Source organism: Orycteropus afer, unplaced genomic scaffold (assembly GCF_000298275.1).
Source record: "Orycteropus afer afer isolate SDZICR_OR568_19922 unplaced genomic scaffold, OryAfe1.0 scaffold00580, whole genome shotgun sequence".
NCBI lineage: Eukaryota > Metazoa > Chordata > Mammalia > Tubulidentata > Orycteropodidae > Orycteropus > Orycteropus afer.
Window position 1 is genome coordinate 685639 of NW_006922167.1, and position 14474 is coordinate 700112.

The window sequence follows — 14474 nt, forward strand, 5'->3', positions numbered from 1 at the left end:
TACAATACATTGCAAAACAGAGGACTATGACTATTGTTGTTATGTGCCTTCGAATCGGACCCGACTCATAGTGATCCCTCTTTGGGTTTCCGAGGCAGTATCACTATGGAAGTAAATTGACCAACCTTCCTTCCGAGGAGTGGTTGGTAGGTTTGAACTCCCAGCCCTCTGGTTAGCAGTCAAGTGCCCTAGGCACTACACCAACGGGCCATATTAAATAATTCATTGCACCACAGAAAGAATCAAATGTAATTTCTAAATTTTTGGCTTGAGTAAGTGGATAGATGGTGGCTCCATTTGCTGATCTAGAAGAAGGTAAAAATAAAGATTAAGGACAGAAATGCTATTGATCTCTTTTGGCCATATTAAAGTTTAAGTTCCTTCTTGAATTTCCAAGTGGCAAAGTTGAATAGATATGGAAGGTTACAGCTCAGGAAGAGGTTTGAACTGGATATAAAAATTTTGGAGACTTCAACATATAGGTAGCATTTAAAGTTGAGATCCTAGATGAAATCACCTAGGCAGAAAGTATAGCTAGAGGAGCAATGGACATAAAATAAGTTTGTGAAGCATTGCATCAATTAGGAGGTCTGGTAGAGAAAGAAGAGCCAGCAAAGGAAAATGACATGAACTACAAAGCCAGGAAGAAAACTATGAAAGTGTGGTGTCATTGATGCCAAATGAAAAAAGTGATTTAAAAAAAGAGCGAGAGAGAGAGAGAGTATGTTATCAATGAAATATGTAGAATTCAATTAAGATGAAGACAGACAAAGGATTGCTTGCTTTGTACATATTATTTATGATCTTTTACAGTCTGTTTCAGTGTTTCAAAGGCTTCTTGGTGTGGGCCAAGGAAAGAAGGGAATGAGAAAGTTGAGAAAACAATACTTTTGAGATTTGCTGAGGACACGGACATGGATTTGTAGCAGAACTGGTTGGTGTGACTTGACCAAGTGTGTGGGTGTCTGCAGATCCTTGTTTTCAACCTCAGATGTTCTGACACCAGATGAGACAAGGCCTTAATGAAACATAAGCCATAAAACAAGACAAAAGAAAAACAAAAACAAAAACAAAAAAACAAGTTGTTGTCAAGTAAGTGCCAACCATGGTGACCTCGTGTGTACCAGGATAGAATTGTGCTCCCTAAAGTTTTCAACAGCTGATTCTTCAGAAATAGATTGCCAGACCTTTCTTCTGATGCACCTCTTGGTGGACTCCAAGCTCTCAGCTTTTGGCTAGAAGCTAAGCGCATTAACCATTTGCAATATCCAGGGACCCCTTAACCAAAACATTATTGTTGTATGCTGTAGAGTGGATTCCAACTCATAGTGACGCTCTAAAGAATATTTTCTAAGTAATATTGTTATTGTTATTTAGACCATGGCCTGATATTGAGATATTGTCAGAGTCAATTCTTAGATAAGAGGTCCAGGATTATGAATTAATTGGTGTTTTAGTTATCTACTGCTGCTATAACAGAAATATCACAAGTGGGTGGTTTTAAGAAACAGAAAGATGATGATTGCCTGTCTTCAGATCTGATGATTGCTAACTTCATGACTGATTAAACTGCATTAGCAATATGGAGTTTGGCCCATACTCTGCCTGGGTCACTTCAATACAAATATAGTATTTTATTCTTGTCCTTGAAGTAAGGAAAATTATATGAAGTATCAGTTCAGAATTTTTTTTTTTTTTTTAAAAAGATATCTGACATCCAGAATTTGCCAGGATGTTAGACAATTAGGAAAAAAAGTCGGAAAGTTGACACAAAACCAAATTCATGCTCTACTTACTTTATACAAGAAGTATTTTCATCTGAGAACTATTTTTTTTATCTAACTTTTGTTTTATTTAAAGAAATATGACACACTGGTAGCATAGCTCATATACTAGTGTATATTGCAATAGCTTTGCCCTCATTGTAAAGGAACATGTCTTGTAATTGTAACTTTAAAATAACAAACATGGCTGGTGAAACACAGAATATAGGCAACAGATTCAACTTCAAAAATGAAAGTTAAGAAAACTTCTGATGAAGACATCAGAAACATGAGTGTAGCTTGATAAGTGTTTATTTTTTTCAGTTTGGGCCCTACCCAAATATTCTGTAAAAATGTCTGCCTGTTGTAAAAGAAGAAAGTTTACATGCAATATGAACACACAGGGAGTCTCTAGATTGTGGGTTTCTTTTTCCCCTTCTTTAAAAATTTCTATTGAACTTTTATTGCAGTGATTAAAACTTATTATATATATATATTCTATAAAATCCTGTAGCAGGAAATAATCACAATCAAAGCATAGGATAAAATGGGAAATATTTAAAAATTAATAAATAATATAATATTTTAATATAATTTATGTTTCAGAGATGTTTTACGTTTACAAAAAAATTGAGCATAAAGTCCAGAGAGATCCTACATCATCCTCACAGTTGCCGGCATCTTTGAATCCATCCTTGTACCTGTCAGACCAGTCCCTTTTGCTAAGTCCTCCCTTGCCCTGTAAGACCTTCTACTCACTAAGCACGATAGACTCTTCTAATGACTGCTCCCCCCATGATGTATTCAAAGCAAGTAAGCTCAACAATGGTTTATCGTGATCTCTTAAGGTTTTCATGGGTTAATTTTAGAAATAGATTGCAAGGCCTTTTTTGCTAGTCTAGTCTAGAAGACCTACTGAGACATCCACAGTGACATCCTCAAAGATGAACCCAGCTGTCCACCACAGGTGACCCTGCTCATATTTAAATACCAGTGGCATTTCAATACCCCAGCAACATCCCAGCCAGTACAGTAGGGCAACATGAAAGCCTTTACAGTAGCCAGAACAGACAGGGTGGTCAGGTGGGATTGCTATTGTTCTTGTTGTTAGGTGCTATTGATTTGGCTCTGACCCACAGTGACCCTATGTACAAAAAAACAAAACACTGCCCAGTCCTATGCCATCCTCACAATGTTTGCTGTGCTTGGATCCATCATTATAGCCAGTATGTCAATCTATCTTGTTGAGGGTCTTCCCTTTTTTGCTGATCCTCTACTTTAGTGCCTAAGGCACTTGAGTGCTAACCAGAAGGCTGGTCGTTCAAACCCACCAGCCACTCCTCGGAAGGAAGATTGGGCAATCTACTCCCATAGTTATACCGCCTTGGAAACCCAAGGAGGGGTCTCTATGAGTCATATCCTACTCGATGGCACACAACAACAACTACTACTACTACTTTACCAAGCATGACATCCTTCTCCAGGGAGTGGCCCCTCCTGATAATATGACCAAAGTATGAGAGACAAAGTCTCACCATCCTTGCTTCTAAGGAGCATTCCAGCTGCACTTCCTCCACAACAGATCTGTTCGTTCTTCTGGCAGTTCTTGGTATTTTCAGTGTTCTTTGTCAACACCACAATCCAAAAGCATCAACTCTTCTTCAGTCTTTCTTATCATTATCCAGCTTTCACATCCATAGGAGGCTATTGAAACTACCACGACTTGGCTTCAGCACACCTTAGTCTTCAAAGTGACATTTTTGCTCCTTACCACTTTAAAGAGGTCTTTTGTAGATTTGCCCAATGCGATATGCTGTCTGGTTTCCTGACTGCTGTTTCCATGGGTGTTGGTTGTGGATCCAAGTAAAATGAACTCACTGACAACTTCAATATATTCTTCATTTATCATTAAGTTCCTTATTGGTCCAGTTGTGAGAATTTTTGTTTCCTTTATATTAAGGTATAATCCATACTGAAGACTGTTATCTTTGATCATCATAAGTCAGTGCTTCAAGTCCTCTTCATTTTCAGCAAGCAAGACTGTGCCATCTGCATATCACAGCTTGTTAATGTGTAGTCCTCCAATCCTGATGTCGTGTTCTTCGTATAGTCCAGCTTCTCAGATTATTTGCTTAGCATATAGATTGAATAACTATATGAAAGGATACAGCCTTGATGCATGCCCTTCCTCATTTTAAACCATGCAGTATCCTCTTATTGAGCATCAAAATTTTAAACAGCAATATAACTGTTTTCTGATTTTAAGCAAATTTGGATATAGCAATCTCAGTAATATACTCCTGAAGTCAATGTATTGTCTTTTATATAAATATGCTGTTTTTGTTAGGTGCCACCAAGTCGATTTCCAACTCGTAGCAGTCTCATGTAATGGAGTAGACCTGCCCCGTAAGGTATTCTAGGCTATAATCCTTATAGAAGCCGAGCTCTAGGTCCTTCTCCTGCACAGCTGCTAGGTAAGTTCGAACCTCCAACTTTCAGTTAGCAGCCAAGCGCTTAATTGTTGCACAAAAAAAATTTAAAAAAAAAAAAACCAAACTCATTGCCATCAAGTCCAGTCTGACTCAGAGACCCCTCCTTGGGTTTCTGAGGTGGTGGTATCTTTATGGAAGTAGATTGCCCAATCTTCTTTCTGAGGAGTGGCTGTTGGATTTGAATCACCAGCCTTCTGGTTAGCAGACAAATGCCTTAGGCACTACTCCACCAGGGCTCAGTGACAGCAGTACCAAAAAAAAGCATCATTGCAACCTCATGACTATAATTTCACAATTACTCAGTAAATCTACTTGATAGGTAGGCAAATGAAAACTATGAAATACACTGAAGTGCTTGCTCACTGACGTAGTGCAAAAGGCTATGCTTGGGAGTTCTCCAGAAAAGTACTTCTTAAAGTGCGAGATCAGCTGAAAAAATAAATGGTAGAGTCTGTCAGCCCCTGAAAGCTCTCTCTCTAACAAGGCTTTAGATACTTGTGGTTTTGCAAACTTGTTCCAGGGGCTGTCTTCCACAGTTAATGGACCATTAACTGCTGGCTGTTATCCATCTTTGGGGAAGTCACTGTGGGTGTTCTTCCTGTTATACCCAAGGTAATCAGGCATTCCCTTGGACTTGCAGCATGGCAGAGGTTTATTCCAAAGGGGAAAGCCTCAGTGTAGTTGTTAGAGACAGTCATATATTCACTTAACTGATTAGACATTTCTTGAAGTCTGAAAAAAAAAAATCAAACTGCCACATCATAACATGTATATCTGCCTAACTGAATCATTCATTTTTAATAATCATAGTTAATATTTATTGAGTAGTTGCTAGAGCTAGGCATTATATTGAAAGTTCACCTAGATTATCTCTTTAAATCTTCAAAACAAACATAACAAGTAGGTGCCTTATTATCCCTATTGAGCAGATGAGGAAACTGGATACCCAGGGAAGTTAGATATTTTACCTCTCATTACAGGGTAAACAGTAGTAGAGCTGGCGCTCAAACATCAGCAGCCTGGCCCATCTCACACTCTGAACCACCACATTACCATACTGGACCCAGCCAGATGCATACCGATGTGATCCTCAAGTGAGTTATGGTTTAGTTTAGTTTGATTGGAAAATAGGCCTTATTTTGAGTATGCTATGCATACAACTCCTCAAGAGCTGAAATACGACCTTGACTATACCCACCTGCATTTAGAGACCATCTTAAGAATACATTTGATGCATTCAACACTAACAACTGAAGACCAGACGATTGTTGGGGTGATATCAAGGACATCATACATGAAGAAAGCAAAAGGTGATTAAAAAGGAAAGGAAGGGAAAAACAAGATGGATGTCAGAAGAGAGTTTCAGAAGAGACTCTGAAGCTTGCTCTTGAGTGGAGAGTAGCTGAAACACATGGAAGAAGTGATCAAGTGAAAAATCTGAACAGAAGATTTCAAAAGACAGCTTGAGAAGACAAAATAAAGTATTATAATGAGATGTGCAAAGACCTGGAGTTAGAAAGTCAAATGGGAAGAATCTGCTTGGCATTTCTCAAGCTGAAAGGACTGAAAAAAAAAAAAATCAGTCTTCAAATTGCAATATTGAAGGATTCTATGGGCAAAATACTGAACATGTAGGAAGCCTCCAAAGGAGATGGAAGGAATACACACGTCACTGTACCAAAAGAATTGATCAATGTTTAAATATTTCAAGAGCTAGCATTTGATCAAGAACCAATGATATTGAAGGAAGAAGTCCAAGCTGTCCTGAAGGAATTGACAAAAAAAAAAAAAAAGGTTCCAGAAATTGAGAGGGTACTCACTGAGATGTTTCAACAAATGAAGCAATGCTGGAGGTGCCCATTCATTTATGCCAAGAAATTTGGAAGACAGCTAGCTGGCCAACTGACTGGAAGAGATTGATATTTGTGCCCCATTCCAAAGAAAAATGAGCCAACACAATGTGGAAATTATGAAACAATATCATGAATAGCACATTCCAGTAAAATCATGCTGAAGATAATTCAAAAATGGCTGCAGCAATATATTGACAGAGAACTGCCAGAAATGCAAGCTGGATTCAGAAGGGGACAGGGAATGAGGGATATCATAGCTGATGTCAAATGTATCTTGGCTGAAAGCAAAGAATACCAGAAAAATGTTTACCTGAGTTTTGACACTGAAAAGGCACTTAACTGTGCGAATCATAACAAAATATGGATAACATTGCAAAGAATGGGAATTCAGAATATTTAATTGTGCTCATGAAGAAGCTATACGTAGACTAAGAGGCAGTCATTTGAGCAGAACAAAGATTGTTTAGAATCCTTTTGTTTAAAACTGCATTGTTTAAAATCAGGAGATGTGTGTGTCAGGTTGTATCATTTCACCATAGTTATTCAATTTGTATACTTAGCAAATAAAGCAAGAAGCTAGATTATATGAAGAAGAATGCAGCATCAGGATTGAAGGAAGGCTCATTAACAATCTGCAATATGCAGGTGAAACAAACTTGCTGGCTGAAAGTGAAGAAGAATTTAAACACTTATTGATGAAAATCAAAGACTACAGCCTTCAGTATGAATTATACCTCAATATTCAAAACCAAGACACAACTCATTGCCATCGAGTCAATGCCAAGTCATAGTGACCCCATTGGGTTCGTGAGGCAGTAAATCTTTACGGAAGGAGATTGTCCCATCTTCCTTCTGTGGAGTAGCTGGTGGGTTTGAACTCCCAACCTTCTGGCTAGCAATCAAATGCCTTAGGCATTACATCACCAGAGCTCCTAATCCTCACAACTGGATCAATAAGAACATCATGATAAATAGAGAAAAGATTGAAGTTGTTAAGGATTTCATCATCAATGCCTATGGAAGCAGCAGTCAAGAAATCAAACAGCGTATTGCATTGGGCAAATCTGCTGCCAAAGACCTCTTTAAAATGTTGAAGAGTAGAGATGTTACTTTGAAGATTAAGTGACTAAGCAATTAATCAACTTGCACCTGATCCAAGCCGTGGTATGAATGGGAGAGCCAACCAAGGAATAAGGAAGACTACAGAAGAATTGATGCATTTGAATTGTGGTGCTGTTGAAGAATATCAAATGTACCACGGACTACTAGAAAAACAAACAAATCTATCTCGGAGGAAGTACAGCTGGAATGTCCCTTAAAAGCAAGAATGGCGGACTTTGTCTCTCATACTTTGGTCATGTCAGAAGGGACCAGTCCCTGGAGAAGGACAGCATGCTTTATAAAGCAGAGGGTCATTGAAAAAGGAGAAGACTCTCAATGAGATGGATTGACAATGTGGCTGTGATGATGACTCAAGCATGGCAATAGTTGTAAGGATGACACAGGACCTGGCAGTATTTCATTCTGTTGTACATAGGGTTGTTAAGAGTCAGAGCCAACTCGACAGCACCAAATAACAACATGTATGATGATAAGAGCAACCATTTATTGAGCAATTACTGTGGGCTACACTATATTGGTATTCTTTGTACATAATCCCATTTACTTCTCACACTAACCCTTTGACATATGTATTGTTATCCCTAGTTTATGGAGGAAGGAACATGTTTGAACAATTAAGAAACTTATTCAAGGTCACTCATTTGGAAGTCTTTCAGCCTGACTCCAACTGTTATATTTCCCACTGTTAACTTCCTTCTTCTATTCAAAAATTATAATTTCTTTTGTTTCTGATACCTTCCCTATTAACCCTTGAGTGGTAATACCAAATACTAAATATATTTTTTTTTTCTGAAAGCTTATATTTATATTATAGTAGACTAACTAAGGCTGGGCATGCCCTTGGTAGTAGTTTGTTTCCCCAGAGTAAGTAAAACAAGTTTAAAATGCCAGTCTGAAATACATTACTGTCATCTCCTTTGCAAAACAAAAAGAAAATTAAAGCAAAAAAGAAATAGAAAAAATCTTGGTAGTTTGACGCTTATCTCCAACACTGCCTAGCAGTGTTACCAGCCTATAGCAGGATAGTTCCACAGATTCTGCTGGAAGGAACTAAAGTACAGCTCACTTGACCAGTACTGATTAAGAAAATGTTCCCCCTAATGTTCAAGTCCAATATATTTTATAGACGACAGTGCAATAGAGAAACAATTGAACTTTATTTTCTGTTTGCATTTGGGCTTTCTGGACTCTGAAGCAAATGGGGAAAATGTTTTTTTCAGCCTCGTGGAATTCATTGATTTCTCTGTGTCAGAATCCATTTGATGGCACACAACAACAACAATATTTAAAAGTGGAGTCCCTGGGTGATGCAAACAGTTAATGTGCTAAGCTGCTAACTAGAAGGTGGGTGGTTGGAGTCCACTCAGAGGCACTTCAGAAATAAGACCTGTTGATCAACTTCTGAAAAATCAGCCAAGGGGGTGCAGTGCTAGGCTGACACACATGGGGTTTCCACGGGTCAAAACTGACTTGATGGTTAACTGACAACAGGTGGACTTAAAAATATTCCACAGAATGATTGGAACATGCGTGAATTCCAGACAATATCATCCAAGAACCCGAGATCGATGATGTCCCGATAGCTAAGAGAAAGAAAGAAAAGATGGCACATGAAATCAAACATAGCTGTGAGCTATGTCTGAGTTGGACTAATGTTGAAGGCTTTTCATTTTCAGTCACTTAGTTGTTTCTAATCATAACTGGTATTTTCAAGTGCTTTCTAAGCACAGTATTATGTCTTTTACATTGATTAGCTCACAAGAATGTTAAATATGATAGCTAGGATTATAATCCTCACTTTACAGATGAGAACAAGGAGGTTTAAAGAGATTAAATAATTTACCCCAGTTCATGTTGCTAAGAGACAAAAAAGCCAGGCACTGAACCCAGGCAATCTAATTCCAGAACTTACTGTGATCAACCCCCACATGGGCCCCTTTATATCCTGTTCATGTTGGTGCCATGATCTTGCTTGAAGCCCTATCTATGTTTTAAACTAGATTTATAAATATTTTTGTGGGGGAAAAAAAATATTTGGAACTGACAGGGAAGGAGTAATCCATGAAGCAACAGACAAGAATATTATACATTTGACTTCAAAATGCACTGATTGCCTCATTCAGCAATTATCTATTGAAGGTTTAGCTGAACCTCTGCTCTGCATAGATACCGTACGAGGCAGGCCCTGGTCCATTTCATATTCTCAGCTTCCCCCTGAAAGGCTGGCAGGTCCCAGCTGGTGAGTCCTAGACCTTGTAGTCTGGCCAAAGTAATCAATAATTTAAAGAAAAGGGCTTGACTCAATTAGAGACCAAGCCTAGGCCACCACCCTTTACTTGGTATATTGGAGACAGCATAAACTCTGAAAGTTGGGTCTGAATCCTCATTTTGCTACATTCCCCGTAGGATCTTGGATATATTTCCTAGTCCCTCTGAGTCTCCACATCTTCATTTCATAAAATGGGAATAGTTTTTATTCTGTTGTGTTGAAAATAAAAGTGATGATGCAGGTGTAGCAGAATAATTAAAAATAATTAGTGACAAAAAAAAATTGTAGTTCTCTGTCATCTTTATGGAGAGTAGATTCTGAAACTGAAGGAACTTTCCTTTAGCATGCTTAACTGTTGTTTAGTATCAAGAGATGGGTATGTGTGTGCATATGCTCATGTATGCATGTGTCTATGCATGCACATGTGTGAGCTTGCGTATATTCAGAGGGAGGAGGGAGGAAAGGTGGAGCTAAGTGCTGCTCAGTATTAGAAATAGAGAAAAAAAAAGAAAACCAAAGGAAGCCCCGGGGAAAATCAAAACCCTGGGGGGGAAGCAGGATAGAGTTGGTGAATGGGGATTTGGGCTGTGAAATACTGTGAACTGTGAGATGTAAAACCTCACTTCTGCTATCTCCATGACATCTTCAGCCTATATTGTTCAGTAATATTTTAATTTTCTCCCTTCTTTTCTTCAAGGGTATATGAATATGGAATGAGATGGGCAGAGATGCAACACTAAATCCTACTTCAATCCACTGAATAACTAGATGGTTCAGAAAGAGACAAAAGCTCTGATAGTGCAGTGCCTAGGGTACTTGACTGCTAACCAGAAGGCTGGCGGTTCAAATCCACAAGCCACTCCTTGGAAGGAAGATGGGGCAATCTACTTCTGTAGTGATAGTGCCTCAGAAACCCAAGGAGCGGTCGCTATGAGTCAAGTGCGACTTGACGTCACATAACAACAACACACACACAGATGGTTATGCACATATACATATATACACACATGCATACATGTATGTGAACAAATTTTTCAAATTCTGCAATTCTACACTATCAGAGATCTTTTGTGTCTCATGCACAGGTCTCAGGACTAAAAGGGATCATACATCCTGCAAGTATTTTCTGAGAATGTTTTAGACTACAAAGCATGCAGACTTGAAATCTTTCAGAAAGTAGAAACCTGGGTGGAGGGAAGGGGGAGAGAGAAAGGACAGACTAGGGACTGAAGTTAGAGAGATCTGCTCTGAGAAGGGATGTTGGCCTTGACCAAACAGAATTCTTTTAAAGGCAACCATGCCTTCCTAGCAAGATCACAGTCCATCCTTCTTCGAAAGACCACAGGAATGCAGAGAACTTCAGATGCTGTGCAACCAGCTTGGGTTGCACAGGCTGGTGGTTTGCTGCCCACCGTCGATGTGAGTGTGCTGGGACCGCACTGGATTCACTTTTCAAATGCAACCACAGGCTCTGTATTAACTGACGGCCTCTTCTGCTCTTAAATTTCTTTCCAGACATCGCTACTGATAAAACAAGGCCCTGAAAGTCAGGGCAGCACTCTGCTCTGCAGCATGTAATTTGATCAGGTGTGCTGCATCAGCCTCCAAGCCAAGTGATGGTGGTGGCGGTAGCTGCTCGTAAGTTGGATGTGACTCATGGTGAGCCCACATACCACAGGACAAAACATTGCCCTGACTTGTGTCAGGTTCAAGATTGTTGCAATGCTCAAGTCCGTAGTTGAGTCCACTGTGTACTTTGAGTTCCTTCCAATGTAGGGAGCTGATCTGCCAGCACTGTACTGGGCAATATTCTGTTGTAACCCATAAAATGATCATTGGATAATTTCAGAACTAGATCGCCAGACCATTCTTCTTATTCTTAGTCTGGAAGCTCCTCTGAAACCTGTCTGCCAGGAACGACCCTGCGGGTATCTGAAATATCACTGACAGTCTCCAGCATCCTAGCAACACTCAAGCTACTACAGTATGACAGACAGGAGGTGGGCACTGCCCTCAAATCTCACGATCCTGATGGAAGAACCATATCTGGCCCAGGGAAAAGTATACAATTTTCTATTTGTGGAACATGAACCTTTCAGTACCAGAGTCTTCAAAGTTCTTTTTTTTTTTTTTTTTCATTCTGTGAAACAACATGTTAAAAAGACTAGATGAGAAAAAGATGTTATTTTCTGTTAAACGTATTTATGCACCAAGTGGGCTAAGGCAATTTTCTGAAAAATCTTTTGTGGCAACTTATTGCTGGGTATAATATCGAGAATATATTTGAAAGATTTTCTGATGAACCTTCCTTATTGTTGAATCCATTTTCTTTCCCTGCATTTAGTCTCTTATTATGACCCTGGGGAATAGACAGAGTATAAAGGAGGCCTCTGTCACACGGAAGAGGGGACAGGCTACCTCTTCTGCCCCAGTGTTAGAAGATGGGAGGAGGAAGGAAGCACAAACAGCGGGTACCAGTGTCCTTGCTTTCGCCCTCTCTCTCACAGTCAAACTTGGGTGGGAGGGGAAAGCAAGGGTACCTGTACCTGGGTCAGAAGAGGAAGGCTATCCCTGAGTGATTCTTTCTGTCTGCCAGGAGATTTCCTACCCCATTTCTTTCTGGATGCAACACCTGGACCCTTTCCCAGAGTCATAATAACAGAGGACAGGGCTTTGCAACTAAAGACAAATGGTAGGGATACTCTATAGGTACCTCCCAGATCAGATGAAACAAGCTTCACCTCAGCAGACACAGATCAGGGGCCATGGCCAGCCCAGGCAGCCACTCTGCTGCAGAGACCAGCAAGGATCTAGAGGGCACCTTGCAGACCCAGAGGCCTCCCTCTCGCCAGTCACCCAGGCACCATCTGGATGGCTAAGAAATCTAGGAAAAAAACATTTAAACCAGAACACATTGAGACATCATTTAGTGGCACATTTAGTTTTTCAAACACCCTCTCACCACTACACAGAGGATTGAGATGAAAGTGACTATAAGGAAGATGAGATGAAGTATAGTAAATATATATGTTGTTGTTGTTGTTATGTGCCGTCGAGTCGGCCCCAACTCATAGCGACCCCTCCTTGAGTTTCCGAGGCAGTATCACTACGGAAGTAGGATTGCCCAACCTTCCTTCCGAGGAGTGGCTGGTGGGTTTGAACCGCCAGCCATCTGGTTAGCAGGCAAGTGTCTTAGCCACTATGCTACCAGAGCTCCCAGTAAATATAGCGATACATATAGTAAATAGTGAGCTTCTTTTTTTCTTTCTTTGGTACATCTTAGCATACAACAACGCAACACACTGCCATGGAGTCAGATCCAACTCATAGCAACCCCTCCTTGGGTTTCTGAGGCAGTGTCACTACGGAAGAAAATTGCCCAACCTTCCTTCCGAGGAGTGGCTGGTGGGTTTGAACCACCAGCCTTCTGGTTAGCAGTCAAATGCCTTAGGTACTATGCCACCAGAGCTTTATACCCTTAATGCATGGATGAAATAAGGTCTCTTCTTCACCCGCTTAATTCCATCCACGGCTCATGGACAAGCACCAGTATGTACACAGCATCCAGTGTGCAACAAAAGAGAAAAGGCATGGCACTGCCTTTGAGGAGCTCCCAATAACTTGGGAGACAGACATCATCATAATTATAGCACCAGTTGAAGGGGAATATATGTTGGAAGCCACAAAAGCACAAACCATCCTGCATGGAGATTAGGAGTTAGGAGCTGAGGTCTGGACATCTAAAAACGGATAAAGATTTCACAGAGATGGAAGGGAAGCACAGTGCAGACAATGGAAAAATGTCTGCAGCACCTGGAGGCTCTACTCCAAACCAGTAGTCAACTCATTCTCATATGGATTTTCCGTGCAGTTTTAGTATCTGTGTAGGAGTTTCCTGATGCTGCTGTAACAAACTATCACATACTTAATGGCTTAAAATACCATGAGAACATTATCTTACATTTCTGGAGGTCAGAAATCCAAATTGAGTCCCTTCAGGCTAAAATCAAGGTGTCAGTAGGGCTGGTTCTTTCTGGAGCTTCAGGGGAGAATCTGTTCCTTGTCTCTTTCAGCTTCCAGAGGCCACTGGCATTCTTTGCTTGTACCACATTCTGATCTCTGGTTCTGTGCTCACATTGCCTTCTCCTGCATTTGACCTTCTTGTCCTCCTCTTATAATGACCCTTGTGATTTTACACTGGATTTACCTAGATCATTTAGGGTAATATCCTCCTATCAAGGTCTTCAGTTTAATCACATCAGCAAAGTCCATTCAACCATGCAAGGTAACGTACAGGTTTAGGGGATTAGGACATGGAATTTCCAGAGGGCTGTTATTCTGCCCACCACAGTATCTTTTATGTTATTTCCTTTCTAATTCAGTGTGATCAATTTAACAAAGTTAGTTAGCAGTGAAATGTAAAAGAGAAATTCTAATAAACTTGCCAATAATGATATCCATTAAGGTATCAAGTAAACATTTAATTTAAAACTATAGATTGTTCTTGAAAAAATATAACAAAAATCCTAAATTGTTAATGTTAAATTGTCTTTCTTGCCTCTCAACATTATTTTATATATCCTTCTCAAACTGGGGCTGCCTTGGTCCCAGAAAGTGCAACCAACTACCAGAGGAATATCACATCGCAGGATAAGCATGGTATATCTTCCCTAGGTGCTAATTTTTAGTACTAAGTCACATAAAACATTTATATTTAATGTGTGTGGAAGACACAAGCAGGAGGACAAAAAAAAAACAAAAAAACAAAAAAAAACAACCCAAAACCCAAATCCACTGCCATCAAGTCGATTTTGACTCATAGCGACCCCCATTGGGTTACCAAGGTAGTAAATCTTTACAGAAATAGATTGCCCTATCTTCCTTCTGTGGAGCACCTGGTGGGTTTGAACTGCCAATCTTCTGGTTAGCAGTTAAATGCCTTACACACAGCACCACTGGAGCGCAACAGTTTTTG